This window comes from Asparagus officinalis, chromosome 4 (assembly GCF_001876935.1).
Source record: "Asparagus officinalis chromosome 4, Aspof.V1, whole genome shotgun sequence".
NCBI classification, from domain to species: Eukaryota; Viridiplantae; Streptophyta; class Magnoliopsida; order Asparagales; family Asparagaceae; genus Asparagus; species Asparagus officinalis.
Window position 1 is genome coordinate 34,038,334 of NC_033797.1, and position 20,199 is coordinate 34,058,532.

The 20,199-nt window shown below is 42.0% G+C and overlaps 1 pseudogene; it reads right to left on the reverse strand.

The window, feature by feature from the left end:
* Positions 1,379-15,329, reverse strand: LOC109838486 (annotated as a pseudogene).

Sequence of the window (20,199 nt, forward strand, 5' to 3'; positions counted from 1 at the left end):
CTGAGGAAACTAATTGTTTTTGTTTGTATTGGGAGATTGTTAAGGTTACAGGTTTAATTGTTAAGGTTACGGATTTAATTGTTAAGGTTACAGGTTTAATTGTTAAGGTTACGTGTTTAAGTGTTAAGGTTACGGGTCGGTTGTTAAGGTTACGGGTCGGTTGTTAAGGTTACGGGTTTAATTGTTAAGGTTACGGGTTTAATTGTTAGTGCTACGAGTTTGTTGTTAAGGTTACGGGTCGGTTGTTAAGGTTACGTGTTTAATTGTTAAGGTTACGGGTCGGTTGTTAAGGTTACAGGTTGGTTGTGAATGTTACGGGTTTAATTGTTAAGGTTACGAGTTGGTTGTTAAGGTTACGGGTCGGTTGTGAAGGTTACATGTTAGGATATATATGTATATATTTTTTGAGTGGAATGAATACTTTGGGTCACTTTGCCTAGTGATAAAGTTTGGGAGTTTGGACAAGAGGTTAGGGGTTCAAACCCCTACAGCGCCACGAGTTGGTTGTTAAGGTTACGGGTTGGTTGTTAAGGATATGCATTGGTTGTGAATGTTACGCTTTGGTTGTGAAGTTACCCTACACAACAAACTCGTAACACTAACAATTAAACCCGTAACCTTAACAATTAAACTCGTAACCTTAACAATTAAACTCGTAACCTTAACAACCGACCCGTAACCTTAACAACCGACCCGTAACCTTAACAATTAAACACGTAACCTTAACAATTAAACCTGTAACCTTAACAATTAAACCCGTAACCTTCACAACCAACCCGTAACCTTAACAATTAAACCCATAACCTTCACAACCAACCCGTAACCTTAACAATTAAACCTCTAACCTTAACAATCTCTCAATAAAAAAAAACAATTAGTTTCCTCATCAACAACGAAAATAAAAAAATAAAAATAATAAAATAACAATTCCCTTTAATTATTTCAACATCATCACAGTAACATCATGATAAAGAGAGAAAGAGAGAGAGAGAAGGGATCCATAACCTTAACAATTGACCCGTAACCTTAACAATTAACTCGTAACTTTAATAATTTCTCAATACAAACAGTTAGTTCCTCTCATCAACAACGAAAATAATAAAAAATGAAAATAATAAAATAATCCACATTAATCATTTCAACTATCATCTCAGTACATCATGATAAAGAGAGAGAGAGAGAGAAGGGTATTATGGTTTTCACATATTTTAATCTCTTGGGTTTTGTGTTTTAGGGGCTCAGAGAATAAAATCTTTATTTTTGGGGGCAAAGCACCCGTTGACAAAGTCTTTGGGTAGGGGAGAAGCATGTTTTCTTGGGTTTTGGGGGCTGGAAGCATTTTTCCCATTTTTTATTCCAGAAAAATACAAGTATTGAATCAGACAGGAAATTGATTGCCGGTGTACGTCTTGCCAAAGGTCCAATCTTTAGGTGCAACATCCTGGGAGGATACAGTGACACCGTCGCCGGTGGTGACCTCAAAGGATAGGGATTGGCCTTTGAGGTCGGCGTTTACGTGCCAATTCTGTCCCCAGATCCGACCCATTTGAAGCCAATCGGTCATTGAACCCTTGATCCGCACGGCCGTCACATCCCCAGCTCCGCCTACGTTGCTGACTAGAACGCTGTAGAAGAAATTACGGCCATCAATAGTGAACCGGACGCCGCCTTTTCTTATGCACTTCACTCTGAAATTTTACTAGTTTTATTAGCATGCTGTGCTCAGAATTATAAGTTCAAACAAAAAACCAATTGATCTATGATAGTTAATAAAATCCATATAGTAGCTTTACGCTGAACTTGTGGTGCATTTAGAGGATTAATTAATTAGATTTAAATTCCGGAAGGGTTGTTTTATGAAATTTAAACATGGTCTGTGGAATTTAAGTTTAACCATCTTACATGCATCAGAAGTTTGGCCTAAACTATCTAAAAACTAAGAAATTTAACAACTACCATAGATCACGAGGTCCTATTTTTGTTGTGACTCGGTACATGAGCGGGTTTCTTAAAAAAATGGGTATAGATGAAGGTGTTTTCCGTAATTTACGCTTACTAATAATAACAGAAGAAATCTAATTGCACACTGGTGTAAACAGTAGAGATGAGAGACGTAGCAAAGTATTTGGGAGCCAGCATAGTCTATGATCAAATTTATTGTCCCACCGGATTTCAAATTTATTGTCCTAGCAGTGAAGAAGAGATGATGGAGCATAGTCTATGACTTTTTTGTGATATACACCTAGGAGCTAGGACCCCACCCATCCCTTTAATAATAAAGAGTTAGGAGCTATATAAACAGATCGGACTTGTTGCGTTGTAATTGCAATCGATCTATTAATCTTGGGATAAGACAAAGACAAGAACGGCTCAGGGTTATAACGCGCATCTGCGGCACACACGTGGCAGCAAAATGGTCTACGATATGTATTTCTTCTGGATACGAGGAAAGTAATCAATCGTACACGTGAGTATGCCAATGCTCTTTATCTACCGCATCAATGTGCAGGCATAGAATGGGTAAATGAGCAAGCAGAATATTCCTTATGTAATGAAAATCTTATCAAGAATTTGGAAATATTGTGTAAATTATGAATAAAAAAACAAACTCGCGAATCATGAAATCATAATTAATATTTGGCTCACCTTCGATATCAAGGATATGCTAGGATACGTCAAAAGGGCTTTTTTTAAGATAAAAAAGGAACTATTGATACTTAAACCATCACGCCCAACAGATATGTAACGAGGATTTCAACTTAACCTATGAGTAACTCCTTACTTCACCAGCTAAAGTACTTTCGCAAGTTTTTTTTTCTTTAAGAATCTGAAAAGGGGAAATTTCTCCTCTCTAATAATAGAGAGAACCTAGTGACCGGGAGAAATCCGACCAACCCTAGACTTAATGGACCTTAAATAAAAAAGGCTAGGAACCCGTTTTTAACCTAAAAATACTCAAGGTAGGAGCCAATTTTTAATCCAAAAGCTACCTCCAACGAGGGACTATCCTCACACTTAAATGCTCTACACTAGAACCTAGATTCACAAAGTGGGAAATTCTATTTTCTAGAAGTCACCTCAACACAATAAAAACCAAAAATGTCCAACATAGTATCCATCATAACCAAATCTACAACCAGCACTATCGGCATCCACAGTCACTAACTCAAACACTACTACGTAAGGAATAAATTCAAAGAAAGTAAGAGCTAGCTCACCGATGATACTGAACAGGAATAACCACAGCTTTCTAGATAGCAATCTTCTCAAACGCCACGATGGGCATAAAGAAATGCTGATTCGGCGGGTTACAGACTCCTCCACCTTCCCCCGGCGCACAGTAGTTCGTGTTGCACGCAGCAGAAATTTCGGCAGTACTTTGACAGCACAACAAGAGAGTCAGGTCGCAATAGGAAATCCTGTTTCACAAAGGAAACAGGAACCTTAAGCAAAATATCTCAACCAAGTGAGATATCAGCTCTTCCTCTCATCAGTTCTAGGACTGACCTGTCGAGGGAACCTAAAAGCTATTACAAATCACACAAATAACGAGACAACTAATTTTACGTGGTTCGGCAAATTGCCTACGTCCACGGGACAAGGAGGGGGAGATCTACTACTAGAGGAAGAGAATACAACTAGGGTTTACAATCACTCAATCTAAACCCTCACACAATCTCTCAAATCCCTCACATAAATATCTCTCTCAAAAGGGATGCACAAACTAAAGAAGGGACTGCTCTTTTTCTTTCTGCACTACCTTGAACACTGCAGCCGCAGAAATTAAACCGAATTCCCTTTGCACAAACCTCCTGCGCGTGCGCTGCCAAAAAGAAAAATAGCGGCCGACTTTATTTTTCTTTGCACGCCCCATCAAAACCTAGGAAGAACTTGTTAATATCAGGGGTGGATACCAACCTCCGGCGGCGGAGGAGCTCCGATGAGCTCGAGGAAGTCGCAGGCAAGCTCGATCCCTGCGAGAGAACGCCCCCTGACCTCGGCGTTTTTTGGGCGAATGTGACCCTGCCGTTTTTTGGGATCCGACCTCGGCGTTTTGGCCCGACCTTGGCGTCCAAGCTCGACGCTCGCGTCTTGACGCTCCCACCATCGCGTCCGCGGGCCGCTGGCGACAGGCTGTCGCCAGCTCATCCATCTCGCCTATAAAAAGCCCCTGTCGCCAGCTCATCCATCTCGCCTATAAAAAGCCCCCTTGATGCCCTAGGGTTTTCTCTGCTCCTCCTCCCCGACATCTTCTCTGGCGGCGGACATTTAACGCAGCAGCGTTCCCCCCTTTTTCGGCCTCCCTTGAAATCGCATCAGCGATTTTTATTTTGATCTCCAGCTCAATTGTTTTGAAGGGAGATAAAGAAAAAGATTTAAGAAGAGAGAGGAATATAAAAGGGGGTTTATATTGGGGGGTTATTCAGGGGAGATAAAGAAAAAGATTTAAGAAGAGAGAGGAATATAAAAGGGGGTTTATATTGGGGGGTTATTCATTTATTCTCAAGAGAGAATTGAAAATAAAGAAAAAGATTTAAGAAGAGAGAGGAATATAAAAGGGGGTTTATATTGGGGGGTTATTCATTTATTCTCAAGAGAGAATTGAAAGTGATTATTCCCTTTAATTATTAACACTGTAGCTACAGTGTTCATTTGAGAAATCTCAGTTTGGGATTTGCTCTTGATTTGTAATTTTTTGTTTAATTAATAAGAAATTGACTGTGTGGCTCCCGAGGACGTAGGCAGTTGCCGAACCTCGTAAATCTTGGTGTACTTTTTCTATTCTGCGTTTCTGTTGCATTAGGGATTTAGGCGTTAAATTCTTAACAACTGGTATCAGAGCGTGAAACGATCTAGAGGAAGTCAGATTCAAGTGGGAGCCATGGCCGCAGATGAAGGAAAAATAAGACTTGAGAAATTTGATGGAACAGATTTTGGATTCTGGAAAATGCAGATAGAGGATTATATGTATCAGAAAAATCTGTATCAACCACTATCGGGGAAGAAGTCAGATTCTATGAAGGCAGATGAATAGAACCTTCTAGATAGACAAGCCCTCGGAGTTATCAGATTGACGCTGACTCGCAATGTTGCGTTCAACATAGCAAAGGAGAAGACCACGGCAGGTCTTATGGCAGCTCTCTCAAATATGTATGAGAAGCCATCAGCCGCGAACAAAGTTCATTTGATGCGACGGTTATTCAATCTGAAAATGAAGGAAGGCGCGTCAGTAGCACAACACCTCAATGAACTTAATACGGTTACAACCCAATTGAGTTTAGTTGAGATTGAGTTTGATGAGGAAGTTCGGTCGTTGATACTTTTGTCTTCCCTACCAAAGAGTTGGAACGCTACAGTCACGGCAGTGAGTAGCTCGTCGGGAAAGAAAAAGTTAAAGTTCGACGACGTTCGTGATTTGGTTCTCAGTGAGGAGATCCGACGGAGAGAGACGGGTGAAGCTACAACCTCTTCAGTATTGCATACAGAGTCAAGAGGTAGAAATTCAACCAGAGGAAACGGACGAGGAAAATCAAACTTCAGAGGTAGATCAAAGGACAGGAGGTCCAAATCAAGGAATCAAAGCAACAGCTCGAAGGCTATCGAGTGTTGGAATTATGGAAAGACCGGGCATTACAAGAATCAGTGCAAGAGTGCACAGAAGAAGAAGGAGGCGAAGGCAGAGGTGAATGTCACCTCCACCTCAGGAGGAGACGACGCATTGATATGCTCTTTGGAGAGCAAGGAGGAATCTTGGGTGTTAGATTCAGGAGCGTCGTTCCATGCTACCTCTCAGAAAAAATTCTTCGAGAAGTATACCCCCGGAAATCTTGGATACGTATATCTTGGTGATGATCAACCATGTGCTATTGTGGGCAAAGGCGTGGTGAAAATTAAGTTGAACGGGTCAGTATGGGAGCTGAAGGATGTCAGGCATATTCCCGACCTGAGAAAGAATTTAATATCCGTAGGCCAGTTGGCTGGCGAAGAATATACCACGACCTTCCATGGAGATGATTGGAAGATCTCAAAAGGCGCAATGACGATTGCCCGAGGCAGGAAGACTGGTACCCTATATATGACAGCATGTGCACGTTGTTTGATCTCAGTTGCAGCAGGCAATGAAACTTCAAAGCTGTGACACCAGAGACTCGGTCATATGAGTGAGAAGGGGATGAAAATCATGCACACGAAGGGAAAACTCCCAGGACTGCAGTCAGTGGAGATGGATATATGTGAAGAATGTATACTTGGAAAGCAGAAGAGAGTCAGCTTTCACACAAGTGGCAGAACCCCCAGGAAAGAGAAGCTAGAGCTCGTTCACTCAGATGTGTGGGGACCAACAACCACCGCGTCCATTGGTGGAAAACACTACTTCGTGACTTTTATCGATGATCACTCTCGGAAAGTGTAGGTCTACTTTCTGAAGCATAAGTCAGAAGTATTTGAAGCTTTCAGGAGATGGAAAGCTATGGTCGAGAATGAGACCGGTCTGAGAATAAAAAAGCTCAGGACCGACAATGGCGGTGAGTATGAAGACACCAGATTCAAAAAGTTCTGCTATGAGCACGGGATCATAATGGAAAGAACCGTGCCCGGCACGCCTCGGCAAAATGGTGTAGCTGAGCGGATGAACCGAACATTGACAGAGAGAGCTAGAAGCATTCGGGTACAGTCAGGCCTACCGAAGCAGTTCTGGGCAGAAGCGATCAACACAGCAGCTTACTTGATCAACCGAGGTCCATCGGTTCCATTGGAGCACAGAATACCAGAGGAGGTAGTTTGCGGAAAGGAGGTAAAACTCTCACATCTTAAAGTTTTCGGTTGTGTAGCTTACGTGCATATTAGTGATCAAGGCAGGAATAAGCTTGATCCCAAGTCAAAGAAATGCACTTTTATCGGCTATGGTGAAGATGAGTTCGGCTACCGCATTTGGGACAACGAAAACAAGAAAGTGATCCACAGCAGAGATGTGATATTCAACGAGAAGGTGATGTACAAGGACATGCACAAGACAGATGACTCAGAGATCGAGTCAATATTCATGGATGCAGATGATGTCCCGAGTAACCTCTCGGAAGAACCCAATGCAGAGGGTCCTCAGCCAGAAGAGCCTGTTGGACAAGATGGTGCGCAGGAGCCCGACACACCAGCTCTGATATTAAGAAGACCTTCTCGTCCTCCTGTACCCAACAGGAGATATATGAACTATCTGTTGCTGACAGATGGTGGGGAGCCTGAAAGCTTTGATGAAGCTTGTCAGTGTGGAGATGCGAGCAAGTGGGAGCTTGCAATGAAAGATGAGATGAAGTCTCTCATATCAAACCAGACGTGGGAACTAGCTGAGTTGCCCACGGGTAAGAAGGCACTCCACAACAAATGGGTGTACCGGGTGAAAGAGGAGCAGGATGGTTCCAGGAGATATAAAGCCCGATTGGTTGTCAAAGGTTTCCAGCAGAAGGAAGGAATTGACTACACCGATATTTTCGCTCCCGTGGTGAAGCTAAATACTATCAGGACCGTGATGAGTATTGTAGCAATTGAAGATCTTCATCTCGAGCAGTTAGACGTGAAGACGGCGTTTCTTCACGGAGATCTAGAAGAGGAGATATACATGCACCAGCCAGAAGGTTTCTCAGAAGAAAAGAAGAAGAACCTGGTGTGCAGACTCAAGAAGAGCTTGTATGGCCTGAAACAAGCCCCAAGACAGTGGTACAAGAAGTTTGACGGCTTTATGCACAAGGAAGGTTTCCAGAAGTGCAACGCCGACCACTGTTGCTACTTTAAAAGATATCAGTCCAGTTATATCATCCTACTGCTGTATGTTGATGATATGTTGGTTGCAGGAGCAGATATGGAGGATATCAGGAGTTTAAAGCAGCAGCTGTCAAAAGAGTTTGACATGAAGGACTTGGGTCCAGCAAAGAAGATCCTTGGAATGCAAATCACGAGAGACAAGAAGAAAAGGTTCTTGCGGTTGTCTCAGACGGAGTACATCAACCGTGTTTTACAAAGATTCAACATGGGCGACGCCAAGTCTGTGAGCACACCCTTGGCCAGCCATTTTCGTCTATCGAAGGATCAGTCTCCTTAGTCAGAAGAAGAAAAAGAAAGTGGCTCAGGTTCCTTACGCCTCAGCTATCGGAAGTTTGATGTACGCAATGGTCTGTACGAGACCAGCATTGGCCATGCAGTGGGAGTGGTCAGCCGGTTTATGTCGAATCCAGGAAAAGCTCATTGGGAAGCGGTCAAGTGGATTCTGAGATATCTACGAGGCACCACACAGAAGTGTTTGCACTTTGGTAAGGGAGAGGTGAAAGTGCAAGGGTACGTAGATGCAGACTTCGGCGGTGAAGTTGATCACCGAAGAAGCACCACCGGCTATGTATTCACCATTGAAACTACAGCTGTTAGTTGGATGTCACAGGTACAGAAGATCGTTACCCTATCCACTACAGAAGCTGAGTATGTTGCAGTGACTGAAGCCAGTAAAGAGATGATATGGCTTCAGGGCTTATTGACAGAGCTGGGATTCAAACAGGAGAAGAATGTTTTGCACAGTGATAGCCAGAGTGCGATACACTTGGCGAAGAATTCAGCATTTCATTCTAGAACGAAACATATTGCGCTTCGGTTCCACTTCATCAGATCCCTGTTGGAAGATGACGTGTTGAAACTGGAAAAGATTCCAGGAAGTAAACTGGAGTTGTGCGTAACTTCAGTTGGCCTTCATGCATAGATGATGAGGGCGGAGCCACACATGAGAGAAGCTTGATGAGATAGCCCGTTAGCGTCGGTTTGGTCTCCAAGTGGGAGATTGTTAATATCAGGGGTGGATACCAACCTCCGGCGGCGGAGGAGCTCCGATGAGCTCGAGGATGTCGCAGGCAAGCTCGATCCCTGCGAGAGAACGCCCCCTGACCTCGGTGTTTTTTGGGCGAATGTGACCCTGGCGTTTTTTGGGATCCGACCTCGGCGTTTTGGCCCGACCTTGGTGTCCAAGCTCGACGCTCGCGTCTTGACGCTCCCACCATCGCGTCCGCGGGCCGCTGGCGACAGGCTGTCGCCAGCTCATCCATCTCGCCTATAAAAAGCCCCCTTGATGCCCTAGGGTTTTCTCTCCTCCTCCTCCCCGACATCTTCTCTGGCGGCGGACATTTAACGCAGCAGCGTTCCCCCCTTTTTCGGCCTCCCTTGAAATCACAGCAGCAATTTTTATTTTGATCTCCAGCTCTCAATTGTTTTGAGGGGAGATAAAGAAAAAGATTTAAGAAGAGAGAGGAATATAAAAGGGGGTTTATATTGGGGGGTTATTCATTTATTCTCAAGAGAGAATTGAAAGGGATTATTCCCTTTAATTATTAACTCTGTAGCTACAATGTTCATTTGAGAAATCTCAGTTTGGGATTTGCTCTTGATTTGTAATTTCTTGTTTGATTAATAAGAAATTGACTGTGTGGCTCCCGAGGACGTAGGCAGTTGCCGAACCTCGTAAATCTTGGTGTACTTTTTCTATCTGTGTTTCTGTTGCATTAGGGATTTAGGCGTTAAATTCTTAACAGAACTAGGTATAAATAGCAGCTGGGACATCCGGGTGGGCCTTGCACAGTTCCTTCCTCAACTCTTTGCACTCGTTTCACTTCATGGCCCCCACGACATCACGTGTTCACAATTCTCCACCTTGGCGAAGTTTTCCCAAAACCGAGCCGATACCAAAGCATCCAAAAGTCCTACTTGTTGTGTCCAGTACGAACTGAATCCACAACAAGTCGAGAACCGTACGAGAGTCCAAACAATCTCACCCCCATCAACTAATCCAAACCGGCTGCATCAAGCATGACTGCCTACGTATCCTCTTACCCAAGGAATCAAGCCAAACGTAATTCACCCAAATGGCCGTCAACGGCCTCAACAATCACGAATGTGCAACAAGTTTCAACAATGATCAAACTTGTTGATCGGAACCACCTTAGTGAGCATATTTGCCGGATTATCCTTCGTGTGGACCTTCACAAGTTCCACATCACCATCTTCAAGAACATCCCGAACGAAGTGATAACGAACGTCAATGTGTTTCGTCCTCGTATGAAAAACCTGATTCTTCGCCAAATAGATAGCACTCATGCTATCATAATGAATAGTGATGGATCTCTGCGATATACCAAGTTTCTCCAAAAGTCCTCGAAGCCAAATAGCCTCCTTCACAGTCTCCGTAACTACCATATACTCTGCCTCCGTCGTAGACAAAGCCACCATTGACTGTAAGGTGCATCTCCAACACACCGGCGCACGGTTCAAAGTAAACACATATCCCATAGTAGACCGGTACTTATCCAAATCCCCGGCATAATCCAAATCAACATAACCAATGCATAGCTTCCCCTTGTAGTGTCCCGCTCATAAAGTAAACCAACATTGAGCGTACCTCGAATGTACCTCAAAATCCATTTCACGGCGTCCCAATGACCCACTCCTGGATCGTGCATATATCTCGAAACCATGCTCACCACCTGTGATAAATCCGGTCTCGTACATACCATCGCGTACATCAAACTCCTAACCGCACTCGCATATGGAGTCTTCGATATCAGCTCTCGATCTTCAACTGATTTTGGTGAAAGACCAGCTGAAAGCTTCAAATGGGCTCCCAAAGGTATACCAACTGGCTTTGTATCCATGCTAACATGGAATCGCTGTAGAACCTTCTTCAAATAAGCCATTTGTGTCAAACAAATTCTGCCCTTCTTCTTGTCTCTGTCGATCTCCATCCCTAAAATGTGCTTCGCCTCGCCCAAGTCCTTTATCTCAAACTCATTTGAAAGCTGAACTTTCAACTCATCTATAGCCGACCTGGAAATAGAGGCAACCAACATGTCATCTACATAGAGCAACAAATAAATATACGCACCTCCTTTTAACTTGCGAAAATATACACAAGGATCAAACTGGCTCTGAGTGTACGAATGACCAATCATAAAACCATCAAATCGCCTATACCACTGTCGAGAAGACTGCTTCAAACCGTATAGCGATTTCTTCAACCTACAAACCAACTTATCTTTCCCTCTACAACTCGAAATCCCAATGGCTGAGTCATATATATTTCTTCATCAAGATCACCATGAAAAAATATCATCTTCACATCCAACTGATCTAACTCCAAACCAACTGTGCCACCAAAGCTAGCAAAATCCGAATCGAAGAATGCTTCACTACCACAGAGAAAACCTTATTATAGTCAATACCTTCCTCCTGTACATAGCCCTTCACAACCAACCTAGCTTTGAACCTCAATGGAGTGCCCTCAATGCCCTCCTTCTTCGTGTATACCCACTTGCAACCAATTGTCTTCCGTCCCTTTGGAAGCTCAACAAGCTCCCATGTATCGTTCTTATGAAGAGATTCTATCTCCTCCTACATAGCCACCTGCCACAAATCAGCCTCCGAACTCTACTCGGCCTCTCTAAATGTAGTAGGCTCCAACTCATCGATACTCTCCATCGGAAGTGCATACACAACTGTGTCGGTATACCGTGTTGGCATCTGTATGTTTCTCATCTGTCTCTGAACCGCAATCGAATCCTGAACCTGAGTCGTCGGTCCCTGATCCTGCACATCAGTACCCGTATCCTCCGTGTTACCGTCGTGCTCGCCTGGCATCACCTCAGTCGGTACTTTAATGGATACTGTACCATCTGGATAATGTGGAGCTGTATCGATCTCCACCACCTATGATATCTCCTTCGTCGGGTCGCTCTCCACCTGATGAGAGCTGGAAGGCTTCAAGATAGAAGCCTCATCAAACGTGACGTTCCTACTCAGCACAATCTTCTTATCAATTGGATCCCAAAGCTTGTATCCCTTGACACCAAGCTTGAATCCTATAAATATGGCCTTCCTAGCTCGAGGTTCTAACTTATCAATTCTCACATGATAAAATGCAGGGTACCTGAATACCTTGAGCTGGTCATAATCTCGTGCTGGCTCTCCCGACCATATCTCCATAGGGGTCTTCCCCTCAATCGCAGATGAAGGTAGCCTATTAATGAGTTGACTCGCATATGTAAGAGCCTCAGTCCAAAAGATCTTCTCTAAACCACTCTGCGACAATAAGCATCAGATCTTCTCTAGTAAAAACCGATTTAACATCTCTGCCACCCTATTTTGCTGCGGTGTATGACTAACCGTGAAGTGCCTCTCTATACCCTCATCTCGACATAGATGTAGAAAAGGGTCTGATGTGTACTCACCACCATTGTCGGATCGCAACGTCTTGATCTTTCTTCCAGTCTGTAGTTCTAATCTCTTCTTCCACTCTACAAACAAATCTAGGACTTCACTCTTCTTCGTCATGGTGTACACCTAACAACGCTTAGAATAGTTATTTACAAAAGTGACGAACCAATATCTACCACCAAGTGATGCAGTCTTGGTGGGACCGCAAACATCTGTGTACACGTAGTCCAGGATGCCCCTTGTCCTATGGATGGCAGTCCCGAATTTCACCTTTGTCTTCTTGCCAAGAACACAGTACTCACAGAACTCAATCTTTCCACTCTTGGCTCCCTTCAATAGCCCCTGCTTGCACAAATCCTGCAGTGACTTTCCTCCTGTGTGCTCTAACCTGTAGTGCCAAAGCCTGCTCATGTCCGCCTCTGAAATAGCCGAAGTAACCTGGCCAACCTCGGTGATCACCTTTAGATAATATAAGTTCCGATTGTGGACTCCCTTCATCACCACCAAAGATCCCTTAGTAACCTTCGCTACAGCATTTTCAAAGGTCACCTTGAATCCCTTCGCCTCCAAAGCTCCAACTGAGATAAGATTCTTCTTCAGCTGAGGAACGAATCTCACCTCCTTCAATTCACGGACTACTCCATCGTGCATCCGGATCCATACAGTACCTATCCTACAAATACCACAGGATTGATTATTTCTCATGACAACAACGCCCCCATCGAGTCTTTCGAACGATGCAAACCAATCTCGCCTAGGGGTCACATGATAAGTAGCACCGGAATCAAGCATCCAATCAGATACATCCACATGGTTCACCTTTAGAGTAATCAGTAGAGAAAAGCACGAATCATCGGAATCATCGCCTTTCGCAACGTTCACATCATTGGCCTTTGAGCCCTTTTTCTTGCTATTCTCATTCTCTTTGATCTTTGGACAGTCTCTCTTCTAATGTCCCTGCTCCTTACAGAATACACATTGGTTCTTTGCTAATTGGTGGTGGCTTCTTGACTTTGACCTCCCTCTATTACCACCTTTCAGATATGGGCTTCTACCTCTCGTCGACAAGGCCTCGCCTAAAGTACTAGCGCAGGAAGTCTCCTTATCCTTCCTCCTCAAATCGTAGTTTGTTAAAGCGTTAGTCACTTCACTATAGCTGATAGAAGATCTCCCGTTCAACAAAGTGAGCACGAAGGTATCATACTCCTCATCCGGTAAGGAGCCCAACAAAATAATCACCTTGTACTCATTCGATATATTCTCATCAACATTCGCCAAGTCCGATAACAACTTAGTGTAGTCGTTCACATGAGCCGCTAGCGAGGTGCCTCTGGACATCTAAAATCTGAAGAGTCTTCGTAGCAAGTGCAACCTGTTCTCATCACTCTTTGTGAGATACTTATTGTTGAGAATTTCCCACATCTTTATTTCAGACGTTACCCTAATCACATCATATTTCAGCTCATGTTCCAAACAGGACCTGATCACCCCACAAACGTTCCTATTTATCTTCTCCCATATCGCCTCATCATATTTAGGTGGCCTCTCGTTGACCATGATGGTCTCTTCTAAATTCTGAACATTGAGCGCATCCTGTATGTCGTTCATCCACAAACCAAAGTTGATTTTACCGTCATACTTCACCACACTAATCTTAGTGTTCTGAAAACCAACTTGTATTATACTCACCATCGACTTGCTACTTTCACCTTCTTCTCCCATTGCAAACTAACTCCAAATTGTAAAAAAAAGAACAAATTTGATAGAAATTAGGAACCACCCAACTGAACCCTAGATCGGATTCCAAATAGATCTCCTATCCACACGAGGAAAGCAAAATCTCCAACGGTAACTCCTAATGCTATCTCCACCGAAGCCTAGAACTCTAAGAACCAAGCTTCACACAAGAATCTTCCTTCACCTAATTCCAAAAAACCCTAGATGTGAAATCTGGTCTCTGATACCACTTGTTGCACGCAACGAAAATTTTGGCAATACTTCGGCAGCACAACAAGAGAGTCAGATCGCAATAGGAAATCCTATTTCACAAAGGAAATAGGAATCCTAAGCAAAATATCTTAACCAAGTGAGATAACAGCTCTTCTTCTCATCAGTTCTAGGACTGACCTGTCGAGGGAACCTAAAAGTTATTACAAATCACACAAATAGCAAGACAACTAATTTTACGTGATTTGGCAAATTGCCTACGTCCATGGAGCAAGGAGGGAGAGATCTACTACTAAAGGGAGAGAATACAACTAGGGTTTACAATCACTCAATCTAAACACTCACACAATCTCTCAAATCCCTCACACAAATATCTCTCTCAAAAGGGATGCACAAACCAAAGAAGGGGCTGCTCTTTTTCTTTCTGCACTGCCTTAAACACTGCAGCCGCAGAAATTAAACCAAATTCCTTTTGCACAAACCTCCTGCGCGTGCGCTGCCAAAAAGAAAAATAGCAGCCGACTTTATTTTTCTTTGCACGACCCATCAAAACCTAGGAAGAACTAGGTATAAATAGCAGCTAGGACATCCGGGTGGGCCTTGCACAGTTCCTTCCGCAACTCTTTGCACTTGTTTCACTTCGTGGCCCCCACGACATCACGTGTTCACAGTTCGTCGTGGTAACCACGATCGACGTCCCGGGTATGCAGTACCTGAGCTCATCAGCGCACTTGATCTCATAGAAGGCTCCACAAGCCTGGCCCTTTACAAACAGAGCCACGCTCAAGCCCAATGTCGCCTTCCCGTACCCGCTCTTGCCCAGATCCCCATACCCGCACGCTCCTCTTCCATTGCATGAAGAAAATAAATTTGTTTAGCTTTTGTAAAGGTTGAGTGTTTTTCTTCTTCTTCTTCTTCTTTTATTGTAAGTTTTATTTTGTGTCTTTGGGTTGATGTACTGACCAACGGTGACTCCGGGGTCGTCGGGGGCGTAGTAAGAGGCACGTGCGGGGCGCCACTCAGTGAGGGGGGGAAGAGGAGTACGAGGATGAGGAGCGGTAGGCCGATACTTGGCTCAATGGGCTTGATGCCAGTAGAAGAAAGAAGAGAGAGAGAGGTTTGGGGTTTTTGAATGTGGGGGATCTCATTGGAGCGAGGCGGAGTTTTGGGTTTTTGGGTGGTCGGTTGTTTGCTTGGGTGGTGGAGCGTGGAGAAAGAGTAGGGATTGCAACTTGGAATGGGGTTTTTATAGGGTAAATTCAAATATCAGAACCCCGCTAACTTTGTACGATTAACGGAAAATTCTAGGACCAATTGCCCATTATTAGTGTTAATTGCCAACTAAGACTCCATAATCATTGCCCATTATTAGTGCTAATTGACAATTAAGACTCCTTAATTTGTGCTTATTATCATATTTATCAAACTCAACTGTCTATTATATATAATTTGTGCTTATTATCATATTTATCAAACTCAATTGTCTATTAAAAAACAGCATATTCTGGACATCATTAATAATGAAAAGATACTAAAATAGTAAAGAATACAATTCCCATCTAAAGAATACAATTCCCATCTCTCTTGTCTACTTTTTTCAAATAATATTTTCCCTCCAAAAAATATAAAAGAAAAAAACTTCATTTTCTCTTCTTTTGTGTAATAATAAGTATTATAAGTTAAGCAATATAAAAATTATTTGTGCATATGGTCATAGTTTTCCTTTTTTTCTTCCAATCTATTTAAATGCTAAAAAGATAAAATATGAGAAATATGATAAAAAGAAGAAATAAGACGCCTTACAATTATATTCAAATAATAAAGGTCGGGGTCAATGATGTTTGACTAAATAAAGTTTAATAATTTAACTAATTCTTTTGATTTGTTAAAGTTTACAAAATATAGTTTCTAATTAAATTGAAATTAACTAATCATATCCGGAATATTGAGAAAGAATAGCGAATGGTGTTATTTATGGCATTTAAGCTATTGTATTAGCAATTAATTCCTAACCTTTAGGAATAGACTAAATATGGTATATCTTAGCCAAATTAACAGGTGCCTAAGGGAACCCGTTAGAAAAACCATTAGATGAAATACAGTTTTCAAAATCAACCTACTTCTGATTAAACTGGCAAAAATAGGTCAAAATGGTAAATAAATAAAAAATAGGTCAAGTTTTATAATTAAATATTAATGATTATTTTAAAATTTTATCCTAAAAAATATTTTTATTTTGAAGTGTATTTATTTGATGTAATACTCAAAAGTATGTGAATAGTAAAGTATGTTTATTTAGTTAAAGATACTTTTATTTGATTAAAAGTTTGATTCTCTTAGTATTACAATTATGAGGTATAAAACAGCAATTTGAAATTTGATTTAAATTTTTTTGTGGTTATTAAATCTCTCAAAATAAATATATAAGTTAAAATAAAAATAATTTAAAATATTAAACATAGACTTTTGAGTGTTTAGAGAGGAAGTAGAAGAAATCTCAAAACTCTTGATTTTGAAACTAAACAGGATACGTTGAGCTATGTTATTTTTTGACGTTGCAATAACATCTCGAACTACTATTTATTGTCTAGACTCAGGTAAATAACACAAGTATTGTAATGCCTTATAAATAGAAACTGCGATAGGTAACATTGTATATACAGGTCAACTCTTGGTCGTTTGAGTGAAGACCCTAAGCCCCAATCACCATGTCACTTGCAGGTGGTGAGTAGCTAGGTTGATTTCTGTGAGGAAGCAAGTTAATTTATTTGTTTTAATGAATAGTTACCCAGCGATATCCTTAAGTACAATAAAAAGGTCCTAGAGTGCAGGGGTGGATCTATATACAGTCCAGGTGGGGCCACGGTCCCCGCAAAATTTTGGAAAAAAGATAGGGTGGTTTTTGTAAAACCTCCTCTCTTAAAAATTAAAATATATTCATTCTTTATCTCAAAACCCATTCGTCACGACTCCAACTTTGCTCTTTTCCTCAAGAACAATCTCCTCAACCTTATGAAAATTTTAAGGAACGTCGAATTCCTTTTAGTTAGAGAAGTTTTAGTTATAAAAAAATTAGATGATGCTTATTTAAATATTTTCTACATAATTTTTGTCTTCCTCTTTTAAAATATTTTGGAGATATTGACATTAGCTATTCTACTCGTTTTGTTAGGGTTATGATGTATCTCTTATGAATAAAATTACATTAAGAAAATTTTTCGTCTATCTTTTGTACGCGGCCCCCAAAACTGAAATCTTGGCTCCGCACCTGCTAGAGTGCTATTTGATTCGTTAGGGCTGCTTGCTTCTTTTTTCATGGGAGGCTTGGGAGTAGTGACTTTTGAGGCACCTGCTTGCTTAAATGCTAAATTTGGAGGGACCCAGCGAGTCGCGTGGCTAACAAGGCGTCTTCCACCTTCGTCTTCGTACGGCTTCATCACAGCCCCTTTCCACCGGTCAAGCCCACTAAGCCTATTAACAAGGCTCAATCACCTATTTTCCCCCTATCATTTTGATTCTTGAATAATATTTTCATGGTTAGGTATTGTTGATAATAGTGTATTGTAGTAGGTTTTAGTTCCACATTGCTTGTGAGAACACACCTTACCCTCCTCTACTTGTATAAATATTTGTGTACACTCAATATTTAACTCAAGGAAATTTTACCCAAGATTCTCTCTCTCTTACTTTAACATGGTATCAGAGCTAGGGCTATTTCCCTTCTAATAAAAATTTCTAACGCTTCTACGTTCTTTTGCCAAATGTTGGCCTTGTTGCTTTGCATCCGTTTAAACACTTTTTTTTTACGTTCATCTACCAGATTTTTTGGCCTTGATGATTTGCAGCCTCTTAACGCGTTTCACATTCCCGTTTAACCTTCGGGTTTCATTCTAACATTCAGGTTCTATTTTAAACCTTCGGGTTTTATTCTAACATTCGGGTTCTATTTTAACGACATTGTCATTTCAAGACTGTCTCTCGGTCTTAAATTAACGGTATCGCCGCTTCAAGTCGTCTCCTGACCTCAAACGAACAGCGTTGTCGTTTCACAGTCAGTAACGACATCATTGTTTCAATCCATCTCGACGTCTTAACGTCTCAACATTATTGTTATGGCTCCTTCAGAGAAGATTCCCAAACCACCTTTACCCCTCAATGATCAAAGTGACTGGGCAAGGTGTCCACCATGATCACCAATGCCTTACATGGTGCTGGTTTGCTTGATCATCTCACCAGTACGGAACCAGTTCCACCGTCCATCACCACTGTTGCTTCATCCAGTACTATTTCCTCTGACAGTGGTGATGTCGATCCTCAGACTGCTCATACTCTCTATGTCAAGGAGAGTTCAGACTGGCAATTACAGGAATTTTGTGTCATGGATTATCTCACTCGCTGTGTTGACTCTGGTCTCACTGTCAAGATTGGCTCGCTTCCCTCTGCTCGGGCCATGCGGACTCGTCTCACTGAGCATTTCACTGAGTGCTCGGGTGCACGGGAGGTATATCTTCTGCAACGTATTGCTCTACAACGCAAATGTAGTTCATCTCTACAGTCCCATTTTTGACAAATGCAATCTTTTTGGACAGAGTTATGCTCCATGCTTCCTGACATAATTCCACATATGAAGACTGACTAGCCTGGTACGAATGATATGAGGTACATCAATTATTTCAGTCCCTTCCTAAATATTCAACTATGGCTGATCAACTACTTCATCAGCCTTAATTTCTGACTTTGGCCTCAGTTATAGGAGCTCTCACTGCTTATGAGACCCGACAGCAAATAACACGACTCAATTTGTCAACAGACACTCCTACCTCTTCACTCGAGACTGTTCTGTCTATACCTGTCATTGCTCCTGTTATGAATCATACTTCTCCACAGGCTCCCTCTCCACAGGCTCAATCTAAGCTCTCTTGCAAATATTACAAGAATGAAGGACACCGTATTGAGACATGCTTTAAGCTTCATCCTGAGTTACATTCCTCAGGTACTGGTCATGGTCGGCGACCCCCTCAGTCTCAACCCTCTCGTACACCAGGATTGCTAGCCAATGCTATACCTTCTACTACTTCAGACTCTACTATTCAAGCTATTGAAAGTCTTCACCGTCAACTTGATGCTTTTCAACATATCACCTCTACATCCGCCTCACAACTCTCTGGTATGCATTTTGCTGGTCCTTCAGCTAATCTTTCGGTCCTCTGGTATGAATGATCTCTAAATTTTTGACTTTGGCTGTTCTTTTCATATGACTTGTAATGCCTCACTTTTATCTACTATCTTTACTTCATCCTCTCTTCCCCTTATCTACACATCTGCTAGACAACCATTGTCCATTACTCAGTATGGTTCTATTACCCCATAAAATGATTCATCTGGTCATCTAACACTTGGTCCCGTCTATGTGACTCCTCAGCTGTGCTTGAATTTAATTTCTATTAGCTCTTTATGCATGGCGTGCCTGTTTGTCTCATTTTCTTTTGATATTTGTATTGTGCAGGATCCACAGACGGGCAAGACGGTTAGGGCGGGTCGTAGAAGGCACAAACTGTATTTTTTGGCATATCTTCACCTTTCAAAGTCCATACATCCATGTTTTCTTGTTGCTTCTGTTCGTTCGTCAAAACCCTCTACCTCGCTTCCTGCCAATTTATGGCATAGACGACTTGATCATGTGTCTAATAATAGGCTGAAGAGTCTTATTCAGTCTGGAGTACTTGGTCCTGTATCATCTAGTTCTAGTATTAAGTCATGTACTGGTTGTAAATTGGCTAAATTCACTGCTTTACCATTTAAAATGAGTACATTCGTATCCACTTCCTTATTTGATTTAGTACATTCTGATATTTGGGGGCCAGCTCATTTGCCTTCTTCATCTGGCTACTTATATTATGTTAGTTTTATCGATAATTTCTCTCGTTTTACATGAGTTTACCTACTTAAGAATCGCTCTGATGTACTTACTGCTTATCAAGCCTTCACTGCTATGATTTTTACTCAATGGCAATCTCG